The sequence below is a fragment of the Vicia villosa genome, linkage group LG1 (genome assembly GCF_029867415.1).
Source record: "Vicia villosa cultivar HV-30 ecotype Madison, WI linkage group LG1, Vvil1.0, whole genome shotgun sequence".
NCBI classification, from domain to species: domain Eukaryota; kingdom Viridiplantae; phylum Streptophyta; class Magnoliopsida; order Fabales; family Fabaceae; genus Vicia; species Vicia villosa.
Window position 1 is genome coordinate 175,797,808 of NC_081180.1, and position 14,140 is coordinate 175,811,947.

A 14,140-nucleotide genomic window follows, 5' to 3' on the forward strand; every position below is an offset into this window, starting at 1 on the left:
TCATCCATGGATTTTCCTGTGAATTTTGCTGCGGAAAATACTTTGAAACTTAAAACCTGCAACAACAACATCAACAATAACAGATAATAGCCCAAATCAATGTTAAAATACCCCCTGATCACGAATTTGCCGTCCGTTTGGTTTGAAATAGCCTACAAATTGAGATACGAAGAGGAAATATGTTGTGCCCTAATAATGGTGGTTTGCGTTTTAGCCATGAAAACTTGTAAACGATAACTCAGACCTGTTCTATTACATCTCATGAAGCCATTAGCATAGTTATTTTAAATTGAAACACGCTATAAGGTAAAATACAATCAATAAAAAAATGCAAAGAAAGTGTATTCGTGCATGTATAGTTCTGCGTGTCATGGCCATGAGATTGGTTCCATACTTACTCAAACTTAACTCAGGAATCTGAATATACACTTGAAATCGGTTGAGAACGGCTGCAATACAAAATTTGATAGTGCAATTGTGTATTGAATTTTTGAATGGAGAACCCTAGTTGCTTGGCTACTGAATCCGTGCCCTCCTAATGGTGAATGAATTTGGAATATATAGAGCATCACATTAGGGTTAGTACTTTGGAAAATAATCAATCAATTAGTAACATGGAAATTGAAAAAGATTTTGTATAAAATCTTTCTAATTTTGAACACCATGCTAATTCCTGCATATTTTCCATTTAATCTTGACCATTGGATTTAATTTGGATTGATTGAATGAATGGAGATTGGATCATGAAAGTTATTTCATTTAAATGTGATTTTATTTGATTTTAATTTGAATTTAAATGAATAAAATCAAATATAAATAAAATAAAATCATAAAATAAAATTTATATGATCAATGGGCCTATCTTGAGCTTAGAATTTCGTGCATAGTCTAAAATTATAGGTCCATTACTCAAAAATTGGAATTTTGTCAATTAGGGTTTCACCCTCTTCTTGAAAATCGACCCACTTCTACAAGCCATAACTCCCTCAATATTTAAGGCATGGAAGTGTTCTAGGACTTTTTGGAAAGCCCAAGATATCCTCTACAAACCACTTTGCAACCTTTTTTGCATTTGAGGATTTTATCTTGAAGTTATGTCTTCTGACAAAAAACTGCTTTTTGCGAGCTTCTAGAGGGACCTGTAATGTTTTGACTCGTATCTCTTAGGCTGAAGCATTTCTGGATCTTGGACCCAACTTCAAAGTTGTAGAGAATTAAATTTCCTTGATAATGAGATTTGGTTGGGGAATTTCTGATAAAGTATGTGGGAGATATGATCAGTCAAAGTTGGGTTGACTTTTCTCCTAAAATCCTAATTTAGAAACCTTTGAATTTTGTTGATTTCTGCATTCTCCTTAATGAATCATGATCAACTCTTGATCAAATGATGAATTTAACTTCAAAATATTGATGTTGACCAAAAATCAGGAGTTTTGATTGTGATTTGACCATAGTTGACTTTTAGGCCAAACTAGACGACTGTTGACTATTTGAACTGTTGATTGATCAAACTCTGGAATTGAAGCTTGAATTTTGTCATAGAGGTAGTTTGAAACCTAATAAGCCATATGAAATCCCTTGGAGACCATGATTCACCAATTTCCTTCAGAGGATGCAAAACCCTAGTTCAGGATATCTCTGCTTAGGAGAGTGTGCCTTAACTTAACCTTTGAGTCTTGCACCTATGCATGAGCTTTGCAGATGAAATGAGATGGGAAAATTTTGGGGTATGACACCATTTAATAAGTTGATTATGTGATTTGAATTTTTTAGATGATGATATGTTTGTTGTGACGTGATGATAATATAATTGTGAAATTGAATATGTTGTCTTAATTGATTAATGACATTGTTGCCGTTTTTGAAAGTTGTATTATATTGATAAGTTGTTTTGCGATGAAAATTGTTGTGACATGTTATGTGATGAGAATTTGTGAAATTATGTATGATCTATATCTCCTATATTATTTATCATGCATTCCATTATATTGTAAGATATCTCACCCTTTTGCTGATATTTCCCCTACCATGGGAAATGGGCAGGTACTCAAGATTAGTTGTGGATGTTCGAGGTTATTGATGTGAAGTATTTATGTTACTTTATGGAAAGTCGAGTTGGTGTCCATTGCTCTGATACGTAGCACTCGGGGGGGGGGGGGGATTAGTCGTTATTATTTAATTGTTGTATACCATGATGACATTCATTTTAAGTTGAATTGAAAGATGTTTATAAGTTGAAATTGGAAGTTGTTGGATAAAGTTTTGTTTTCCGAATGCTATGTATCTTTATTAAATGCAATATAAGTATGTTTGTTTGGTTAAGTCGAAATGTGACATCCCATCGTTTGATGAATATTTTTAAATGCACTCTGATTTTCACTTATAACTGCGGGGTGGAATTGAGGTGTTACATTAGTGGTATCAGAGCAGGTCGGTCTGTCCGGCCAATGTTGTCTAATGTTGTTTATTCCCGTGTACGCGACAAGTGTGTGAAACACTGTCGGTACTTGTTGTTCTTCTAATCGTTTTTCTGCATGAGTTGGTTTGAAGCTAAGTGGGAGAAAAGCTATGCTTCTCGGATATGTTCAGTTATAAGGTGTTAGTATATTGCTGCTAGCGACAGTGCAAGTATCGAGGGAGTTTGTTGTTTCTCGAATTGAAGGTGACTTGGATTTAAGATTTTGGTTGCTATTTAAGTTGGAGTCTCTTGAGGAAGAAGGTGAGCAGGAATTGTTGATGTTTACTACTCGAAGGATGAGGAGCAATGTAGCGATTGGTGATATGCAAGTATGGTTCAAGTTACGGATGTTTCTGAAGGTAACTGTTAAGTAACAAGAATAAATCCTAGAAGATGGAATTTATAAGTTGTGATGTTCCAGCGCTACTGATGGACTGTGAAGTTGTTGTTTGAGTAGCCTTGTGTAAGATGTCGATGTTGGATCAGTGATTTAGTAAAGTATTGCTATAGACCTTGTTGTAGGATTATTGGTAAGTGATTGAGACAGTGGCAAAGGTTGTTGAAGTTGTTGAGACGTTCTGAAGCGTGAGTAAGAGTTAAGGATGCGAAGAGAGGAGTATGATTTCAATAATAAGAAGTGTTGATAATGGCGTACAAGAATTTTGTTTTGACGTATCGTCAGAGGTGTTTAAGAAGGTAGCTGCAAGACGTCGGTGTTAGTTTTAGGATGATTTTGGAAGATTAGTGAATTATGGAATTGTAGTGCTTCTGGTGATATGAGTACAAGTTTGAAAAGAACATTATTAATGTTGGTAATGATGGTTTATACTTCATTATGGTTATCGGCTATCTATTGACAAATTGAGGACTTGATCACCCTTAATATGTTGTTGATAGTAGACGAAATCGTGACTGGATGGTATAGACGTATCCTGCTAGCTTAATAGTGCATAAAGCAAAGTTGAGGATGGTTATGTCGAATAGATTTTCGAGGACGAAAATATTCTAAGTGCGGGAGAGTTGTAACGCCCCGAATTTAATTAGTTATTTAATTAAATTAATCAAGGATTTATTTGTTGGAATTAGTCGAAGTTGGAATTTATCGGTATTATTCTAAAGGCATGATTGGATTAATATGTTGATTTGAGCAGTTAAGTTTTTGGTTGGATTAATTAGTCGGGTTAGTCAGAGAAATGCAATCGTGAGTTGGTATTAATTAAGTTATGGAGCGATTGTAGTTGTGGAATATTATTAGGAATAATATTCGTTATGTTGTGTGATTATTTATTTATGTGTGTTATTTGGCTTAATTGAGTAATTAGAGGAATGTTACGAATTTGGCCTATATAGAATATGAGATTGGATTGTGGGTTAAGCCCAATTAAGAAAAGAAAGATAGTAAGAGAGTTAGGGTTTTAGAGACATAACTCTCATTTGGAGAAAGAAGAGAAATAAGAGAAAGAAGAGAAAGAAGGGAAGAAAGAGGAAATTTGTGGCATGAAGAGGAAGGACTCCATTGAAGAAGGTGAAGCTTTTGCTAAGGTAAGGGTGGGGTTCTTACTCTCTAAGGGTTGGCATGATGATGTTTATGGTGGGTTAGATTGTATGTTATTCTCCATGGATATGTGAGTTTGAAATTGTTAGGGTTTATGATAGAATCCATGAAATTGTGCCATTAATCATGTTGTTGATGTTTGTGCATGAACCCATGGTTAGAAACATGTTTAGGAACCTTACATGTGTGCTAAATTGCTTTCAATTGATGTATAAATTGTATGAGGGTTAGTGGTTGTTGTATGGGGAGATTGGGGAAGGAAAATGGTGATTTTAGGGTTTTTACGCACCATAGGACAACCTATACAGTAGGAAGGGTCGACCTGAGCAAACCCGAGGGGGACATAAATGTTTATGCGTCGACTTGAAGATTCCTTGCGTCGACCTGAAGATCTTCTTTTTACAGATTTTGTGAAGACCATAACTTTTGATCCGTAACTCCGTTTTATGCACCGTTTGAAGCGTTGGAAAGCTAACGCAATGAAATGGTTCATAGGATATAGTCTCCTATTATGTTTATTAGGATTAAGTGATTAACTATGTTGTGTTAACATATGAAGTATGCTCTTTGCGATGAATTGACATAACCATGTTGTGATATAACTTGATGTATGTTTTTCTTATGAAGATACAATGCTATTGAGATGATGATATGTACTTTCCTTATGCTGAGATAATGATGCTTTGTAATGAATTAACAATGAACAGGATTTCATTAAGAAGTTGAATTAACCATGTTATGTCGTTACTTGAATTGTGTAATGTGATGTTTGTTGTTAATATGTGTTATTCGAATGTTCTTGTGGATAATGATTACTTGATGACTTAATTATGATATGGTTGTGTTAATAACATGTATGTATATGAATATGTGTTATGGCTTGATGAAATGTGAATAACATGTGTTGATATGATACGTTGTAATTTATTCATATTGTATACCGTAATGAATTGACGAGGATATGCACAAATGTATTGGCAATTGTTTACTACATGTATAATGAGATGTTGAATTGTTGAATACTATGAGTATGATTATATTTGAGTGATAACATGTTACTTGAATCGTACCTATGTAATATGTGAATTGGTGTTGATTGATAATAATATTGTTGGCATGATATGTGATATGATATTCATAATGAGTGTGAATGATTATATGCTAATTGTTGTTATTGTTGCAATATGTTGAATTGTTATTGTTGTAACATGTTGATGTTTGTTGTTGTTGTTGCTAGTATGTGGAAATTGTTGTTGTTGTTGTTGTTGTTGTTGTTGTCGTAAGTCCTATGGTCAATGTTGATAAGTTGTATTGTGATTGTTGTTGTGAAGTGATGTATTGTTGTATGACGTGTGCAACATAGCGACGTGATTGTGAAATGATATATTCTTATGAATGATGATGATTTTGTTGTTGAAGTTCGACATTATATTGATAATGTTCGATGGTGATTTAGACGATGTTTGAGACGTATTGTTTATGTAGTATTTATGGATGTGCATCATTGAGTCGCATCCATTGCATTGTTTGAGACGGCCTTAATGGAAAATGTTTGAGACGACCCTAGTGGCAAATGTTTGAGACGGCCTAATGACAATTGTTTGAGACGGGAGTTTTACTCCAATGGTACCACATGCATTTGCATAAGTTTGAGTCACATTTGAGTCGCATTTTAATCGCACTTGAATTGTGTTTGTATTGTTGAGATGATGAGATGCTTGTCGTGACGTGATGATGAGATGTATGTCGTGATGTGTTGGAATCATACCTATGAATTGCATATATTGTCATGGTTGATTGTTGACATTGTTGTCATTTCATAAGTTGATTATGTGATTTGAATTGTTGAGACAATGATATGTTTGTTGTAACGTGATGATAGTATAATGGTGAAATTGAATATGTTGTCTTAATTGATTAATGACATTGTTGTTGTTTTTGAAAGTTGTATTATATTGATAAGTTGTTTTGCGATGACAATTGTTGTGAGATGTTATGTGATGAGAAGTGGTGAAATTATGTATAATATATATCTCCTATATTATTCCTTTATATTGTAAGATATCTCACCCCTTTTATGATATTTCCCCTACCATGGAAAATGGGCAGGTACTCAAGATTAGTCGTGGATGTTTGAGGTTATTGATGTGAAGTCTTTATGTTGCTTTATGGCAAGTCGAGTTGGTGTCCATTGCTCTGATACGTAGCACTTGGGGGGGGATTAGTCGTTATTATTTAATTGTTGTATACCATGATGACATTCGTTTTAAGTTGAATTGAAAGATGTTTACAAGTTGAAATTGGAAGTTGTTGGATAAAGTTTTGTTTTTCGAATGCTATGTATCTTTATTAAATGCAATATAAGTATGTTTGTTTGGTTAAGTCGAAATGTGACATCCCATCGTTTGATGAATATTTTTTAATATACTCTGATTTTCGCTTATAATTGTGGGGTAGAATTGGGGTGTTACACAACCGACACGACACTGCTACATAGAAACCAATAATAGTAACTACTCCACCAACAACGTGGCCACCGAGGCTTTCTGGTGAGACGCTCATTCCACCTGCCCTGAGACACTGTAAATATATCAACATGTATCAACACAGATTAAGATAAAGTAGTCTTTTGTGTCTATCATTTCAAGCCAAGTGTGCATGTTAAGAATCAAGCAAATTTTTCAGACAAATAAACAAATATTCTAAACCTTATCGGTATAACTATATGGATCGAATACAAAATTTCCTCCATCATAAACTGAACCTTTAAAATTGATAACCAAAAGTCATATTACAATTTCACAATGCCAAACTGCTTTAAATACGAAGCAAAATGCTGATCATATTGATGCATAAAATATGAAAGGATCCACTATCATCGTAATAATCTATTTGAAAGAGAGGGAATGTTGGAAGAAGAGGATCGATCCCCTATTCAATTAGATATGAATGTTGGACAACATTTATAACTATTTGGTTAAAGGCATCAAAGCAGTCATTGTTGCATTACCAAATTCAACCCTAATCATTGTTCCCTGCACTAAAAATTCTAATGAATCAATTCCATTTCATTCAAATTCATAACATATTTCTGATGCAGATTTTTTGCCCATCCTTAAATCAGTCAATCGAAAAAAATCTACAAAACAAAAACCCATAAAAAACCAAAGAATCACAGAGATGAATAAATTTTTTTGAAAAAAAATAGACATAATGGAGAAAACAATACTAATGGAAATTTACCATACATGTAACTTGAGAGATCTATCAATTTTCCCATAGCCATTATCATTAACCATATTTGCGACCATCTTTATTTCAATTTCTCACAGGCCCACCGTAACGACTTCACTTTTCACTTTTTCAAAATTTCATTGTCTTTGTCATTTACAGTTTTGCAGATCTATGTGTGTGCCACCAATTGAGAAAAGGATTGTGAAATCAAAAATAATTTTTGAAAATAAAAAATGAATAATACATTCTCTACAAATACTCAAAACATTTAACCTAAATAGAAGCAAAGTAAATGAATTATTTTGAATACAAACCATAACTGAAAAGTTAATATTTTGAAATGAATTTGTTAAAATTGGAAGACAATAAATTATTATCGAAACAAATCAATTTGTAGAAAAATAATACACAACTTACATATTGATTTGCAAATCAGAAAAGAATGTTTATGTAGTTTATAAGATTTGATTTGCTAACTCTAAACGATTTCATTTGCAAACTTATAAATGAAAAATAAAAAAATAAAAATAGATGGAAAGAAGAATATAACAAATGAACTATAATACGTTAGTGGAACAAAATCTTATCTTGAGAAGTAAAAATCCCAAAGGTTTAGAACCCATATTCACTGATCCACATAGGAAAACGAAATACGAAAAAAGAATGGTTAGAGATGTAAAAAGATCGACCGACAAACTAAGCCAAACCAATGTATAAACGAAAAATCAGAACTTGAAACAATTCCATAAATGCTAAGTAATTGATTATAGAGTGATTAAAGAGTTATTTTGTCAAAATCAAATTGACTCTACTGAAATGAAACAAATAAATAAGTAACAAAAGAAAAAAATTATCAGATCGAAACGCTTCCTTCTCGCTTCAGATCTATGAAACTTTTTTATTGAAAATTCTAACATAAACTCAAAATGATTTCCAAAACCAAAACAACATAAATTCATTCAGTCCATTCATTCACACAAGAAACATAAGTTGTGTATTCGAAATAGCAAAGAAAAATCTCAGGAATCAACTTAGGAAAGGGAGAACATAGATTACCGCAACGGAAACAAAATGATGGTCAAATTTATGACTCATAATCGCTGCCGGAGTGAGGTCAACGTCATAGCATTCTGACACGGTGGCTGTCTGGATCTGTTCAGTTCTACTTCTTCCATCTATTTAGTTCTGATTTCATGTTTCGTTATCTTTTGCACTTTTCAAATTTTGTGTTATTCTTCTGAGGTTTTGTTGTTTCTAAATTTTTGGTTTGTTGTTCTTATGTGGTGTTGCTATGGTTTATGTAAGGACGTTGTTGTTGTTTTTAAAGATGATGAAACATGTAGGTGGAAGATTAGGGTGGTGGAATAGTTAATGTGAATTGTTGGAATAAACAAAATTTATAGTAATGATAGTAGTAGCCTTGGTAATAGACGGTACCAATAATGTCATTAATTGATTTTCCAATGCAAAGTTCAATCTTTGGAAATGATAATATAAGGCTATGCATTGTATTTGCCTACAATATCAAATGAAACGTATATGAATGATTGCAAAGTTGGAATTTCAATGGTAGTATTTATTTTTATATTTTCTAATAATTAATTAACAGAAATGACATTTAGGGACATGAATTAAGGCTTTTAAAATGGGTTAATTAGGTTAAGTAAGTAATTATGATGGTATATTGTTTTCTTATATTATTAATAGAATAGATTAATAGATAATGGTTTGTGGCAATTGTGTTGGCATAATTTGGAGGGTCAAACTATCAACATTTTTACTTTTGAAAATATTTCTTTTGAGCAACACATATTTGTGAGAGACGAATCACATATTCATCCAAAATTTTAAAGTAATAGATGAGTGGATTCACTCACTTATAAATATTAAAGTCTTCATTTTCTTAATCAATGTGAAATTTCTCCGGACAACTCTCACTTGTAATTCTTTTTTCAACAAGTGGGAATTCTAAAGCAAAGTGGAGATAACACTACCAAAATAATCACTATCTTATAGGCCTTGAAGGTCCAAGTCTATAAAAAAAATATAAAACAAAATAAAAAAGCAAAGGAAAATTGTAAAAACAAATAAGACTACAAATAATTTTTATTAAAATAACTAACATGCACATAAAATATTTTCATTAAAGATATGGAAGACAAATGGTGGTAGAATTTACATAATTTAAATTTTATAAAAATAATTTACGGTAATGTTGTTTTTCAATGTTTTGCAGCTTAATCTATTGGTTATTAATGATGCTCATTGAATATGAATTGCTCTGGTTTCAACATTGTTATGGTTTGGACCTTGGCTTTGTTTCAACATTGTTATGGTAGGAGTAAACATGCTTGATTTCAGAACTTAGGAGATAACTAATGAACATGTTTAAACATCTTAGCCATGTGCTTGATTAGGCCTGACTCGCAAAAGTCTGCAAGAAAACGGAGCGGGACGATCATAGTTGAGGGTGTGGGTCTAAAACATTGCTCCGCTCTGCAAAAGCCTAAAAATGCAAGAGCTCGTATAAAAAATGTATCTTTGATTTCGGTGCCTAAACTTGATTTGAGGTTATGTTTTATTTTCATAAGTTTAAAAATGCAAAATTTATATTAATTTAAGTGTCCACAAAAGCTTGCATAAAAAACAGGATGAGACGGCCACACTACATAATAAAGGTTTAAAATAAGCAAAATCGCGGACAAAACAGACATATCCAACGGATTGAACTCGTTTTACCACCCCTATGGTTAACCCTTTTATAGTTAGTAATACATTCTCAAAGCATGATGCTTGATTTGCAAATTTTAACTGTTTTTATTCTTATTGTTCCAACACTTCAAAATGACAAAAGTACACAATAAAAAGTCTTAGCAAAGGACTATTCAACAATTTGATCGCTTCAAATTTTAATATAAAAAAAATAAGGAATTTTTCTGCCACCTCTCTAATTAAATCTGACAGCTCTATAATTTTTTATAATGGTAATAATACTCGTCAAAATTTAATAAAAAAGAGCGAATAAAAAATTCAGTATAAATTAAAAAATTTTATAGTGTATTTTAAAAAGTCTAGTATGCGTTTTTATTAGATTTTAGAAAAATAAATTAAACATTCTGAATTATTTGATAAATTCGGTATGTTTTGTAATAAATCGATATTCCATTTTTTATAGATAAAAAATATTAATATTTTTTAAAAAATCGATAAAAACTTGTAGTTTTTGAAATATTCGATAATAAATTTGAAAAATTCGATAAAAACTCGTAAATTTCTTGAAAAATCCAATAAAAACTTATATATTTCTTAAAAAATCCGGTAAAAACTCTTAGGCTTAATGAAAATCTTGTATAAACTCATAGATTTTTGAAAAACTCGGTAGTAAAAATTTCTAGAGTTGTGAAAAATTCAGTAGTGTATTTTAAAAATTCCTATAAATATTTATAGAATTTTGAAAAATCCGATAGTTCAAATCTGGTAAATTTTGAAAAATTTATTAAAAACTCATGTGATCCTCAAAAAATTCGATAAAAATTCATAAAACTCTTAAAAACCCGATAGAAACTCATAAATATCTCCAAAACTCAGATAAAAACTTTTCGAAAATTCGAAAAACATATTATTTTTTAAAAAATTTAAAAATCTCAAAGGTTATTATTATAAAAGTACCTCTCATGTGGGGTACCAAGAGGTGTCAGAAACATTCCTCAAAAGGAAAAATTTACTTCCTACCCCTACACAAAAAAATTTTGGACCGAAATACCCTCTTATAAATAATACATATTTTAATTTTTTTTTCATTTTTTTCTCATATTTTCAAAAAAAAATTGAAACACCCAAAAATATATAAACCGAAACACTTTTTCAAAGTTTTCCGGTTCAAAAAAATCACACCGGAACACTTAGAAAAAAAGTTCCGGTAACTTAAAAGTGGGGTTTAAATATGCATCCCGGAACACTTATTAAAACTGTTCCGGAGGTTTAATTTTTTTAAAAATTTCTAAACTTTACGCAACGGTTTTAAATCGTTGCCAAAAGGTATTGGCCAACAGAATAAAACCGTTGCCTGTGCTGATTGTTGCTTCAAACCACACTTTAGGCAACGTTTTCTTTAATTTGTCATTCACTTTAGGCAACGCTTAAAACCGTTGCGTAAAGTCTAGAATTATATAAAAAAAATAAACCACCGGAACACTTTAAATAAGTGTTCTGGTATGCAACTTTAAATAACTGAAAATTACCGGAATTCTTTTTCTAAGTGTTCCGATGTGATTTTTTATAAACTGGAAGACTTTGAAAAAGTATTCCGGTTTATATATTTTTGGGTGTTTCGAATTTTTTTCTGAAGTGTGAGAAAAAAATGAATTTTTTTAAAATATATACTATTTATACGAGGGTATTTCGGCCCAATTTTTTTTCATGTAGGAGTATAAATATAATTGTAAGAGTACAAAGTAAAATTTTCCCTCAAAAGAAAGATATTATCCCACCAATTTAAAAAGAGTCCATGGACCTCGGAAAGGCAGGTTTTACCTGAAGTTCTACGGAAATATGAGATATTTTCCAATATCAACCCACCTTATATGTTCAAAGCTCCCCCTAGAAATTAAATAGGAGGGAGATTTAACTATTGTCAAACATAAACATAAATATAATAATAATAATAATAATAATAATAATAATAATAATAATAATAATAATAATAATAATAATAATAATAATAATAATAATAAGTTGAATTTGGTACAAACTAAAAAGGCTGCAGCATGGTTTGAGTAAGTTGAATCGGAAAATTACTGATGAGATGAAGAATTTACAGGCTAGCAGAAAGGAGCTTGATGATATTCAAACCAAACTCAATCATGATCTGTTTAATCAGAGTCTGCTACAGAGGAGCAAAGAGCTAGTAACTGAGATTGAGGCAAAAAATGAGCTGGAAGAAAAAATCCTGATGCAAAAGTCAAAAATTAACTGGCTCCAACTTGGGGATGGAAACAACAAATACTTCTTTGCCAATTTAAAGGAGAAAAATAGACAGAAAACACTATCCAGGCTTGAAGATAGTGCAGGTGCCCAGTTAGAGAAACCTGAAGATATTGAAAGGGAGATTTTGACTTTCTATGGGGAATTAGTAGGCAAGTCTGCTAGCAGTTTGACCCATGTGAACATTGATGTCCTTAGAAATGGGAAGCAATTGTCTAGAGCGAGTGCGAATAACCTTACAAAGGAGGTCTCAGAAGAAGAAATTGTTCAAGCTTTAAAGAGCATAAATGATCATAAGGCTCCGGGTGAAGATGGCTATAGTGCCAAATTTTTCAAAAGCAGCTGGCTGGTTGTTAAAAAGGATGTTCTACATGCTGTCCAAGAATTTTTTGTACAAAAACGGTTACTACCTGCTATGAACTGTGCCTTAGTGACTCTTATTCCAAAAACAAGAGATGCCAAAACTGTGAAAGAGCTTAGACCTATAGCATGTTGTTCCACAGTATACAAGATTATATCCAAGATACTTACCAAGCGATTGAGTAAGGTAATTGGAGAAGTGGTAGATGATAGCCAATCTGCCTTCATCCCCGGCAGAACAATTCAGGATAATATCCTCATTGCGCATGAGCTGATTAAAGGTTACTCGAGAAAGCATATATCCCCAAGGTGCACAGTGCAAATGGACGTACAGAAAGCGTACGATACGGTAGAATGGAAGGCTCTTGAGATGATTATGCAGGAACTGAATTTCCCAACTGAGTTTATTGAGTGGATCATGTTGTGCACCAATACTGTCTCCTACAAATACTCAATTAATGGACATACAAGTAGTATCCTAAAAGCAAAAAGAGGACTTAGATAAGGGGACCCCATATCCTTCCTACTGTTTGTGCTAGTCATGGAATACTTGTATAGGTGCATGAGCAAATTGTTAGAAAATCAATTGAAACCGAATGGAATCGAGGCTAGAATCGTGCACGAAACACTTTCCTTATAGTATTTCAAGCACTCCCAATTTGTCTTGGAGTTTCTACGCAGGAATACCCAGGATAATTCAGCCTTCTCGAGTTTGCGCAAGACCGGCGAAAACTCGAATGTAGCGAAGAGTGCTCTGGAATTATTTTAGAGGATTTGCATTTTTCCGATATAAATTCTGAATCCGAAATTATGATTTTTATAGGCCATGCTGATATTGTTTCACAAGGTAGCGACTCTTGGTGAAACAATTTCTTTTCCAAGAGTTATGACTTTTGGCCCATAGCATGGTTCACCAACGGTTGCAACAATTCATGAAGAGTTGCCAACTTTCAAATTCAAAATTCAAATCCACTAGCATATTTTCCTTGTCATTTTGGAACACACCCATATTATTAATTATAATTAATAATTTACAACAATCCCCCACTTGTTCTAATAATGACAAGTCTAATTCCAGAATATAGAAAGCAAAAGAGTGTTAATACAGTTAGGTATCTTTCGATTTGAACTTAACCTTAGTAAAGACAACGCAAAGCCTAATCGGAACGTTAGGTAGCTATGCTTTGAACCGTTATCCCATGTGATCAGACCGGCGTTACTATACACACACTCTTTAAAGGTTCTTCGCCTACATATCTCGCCTAGCACTATTTATGGCCATGTGCTTTTCCTGTTTTCATGAATTTTTTATGAGAGAAACTCCAACTCTCACTTTAAGACGGCACCATCTCGAAATTCATATAGGTGAAGTTTCATTTGTATCTATTTCTTGAGATACATATCCTCCTCGATATAAAACTTCATTAAGAGTTTTTAAAGAAACTCAACCCTCAATTATATAATAGTCAACATTGTCACAAAATGTTGCACCAACTTCCAAATCAACGACTTGTTGTTACCCATTGAATCTTAGGTTAAGATGTATTAAC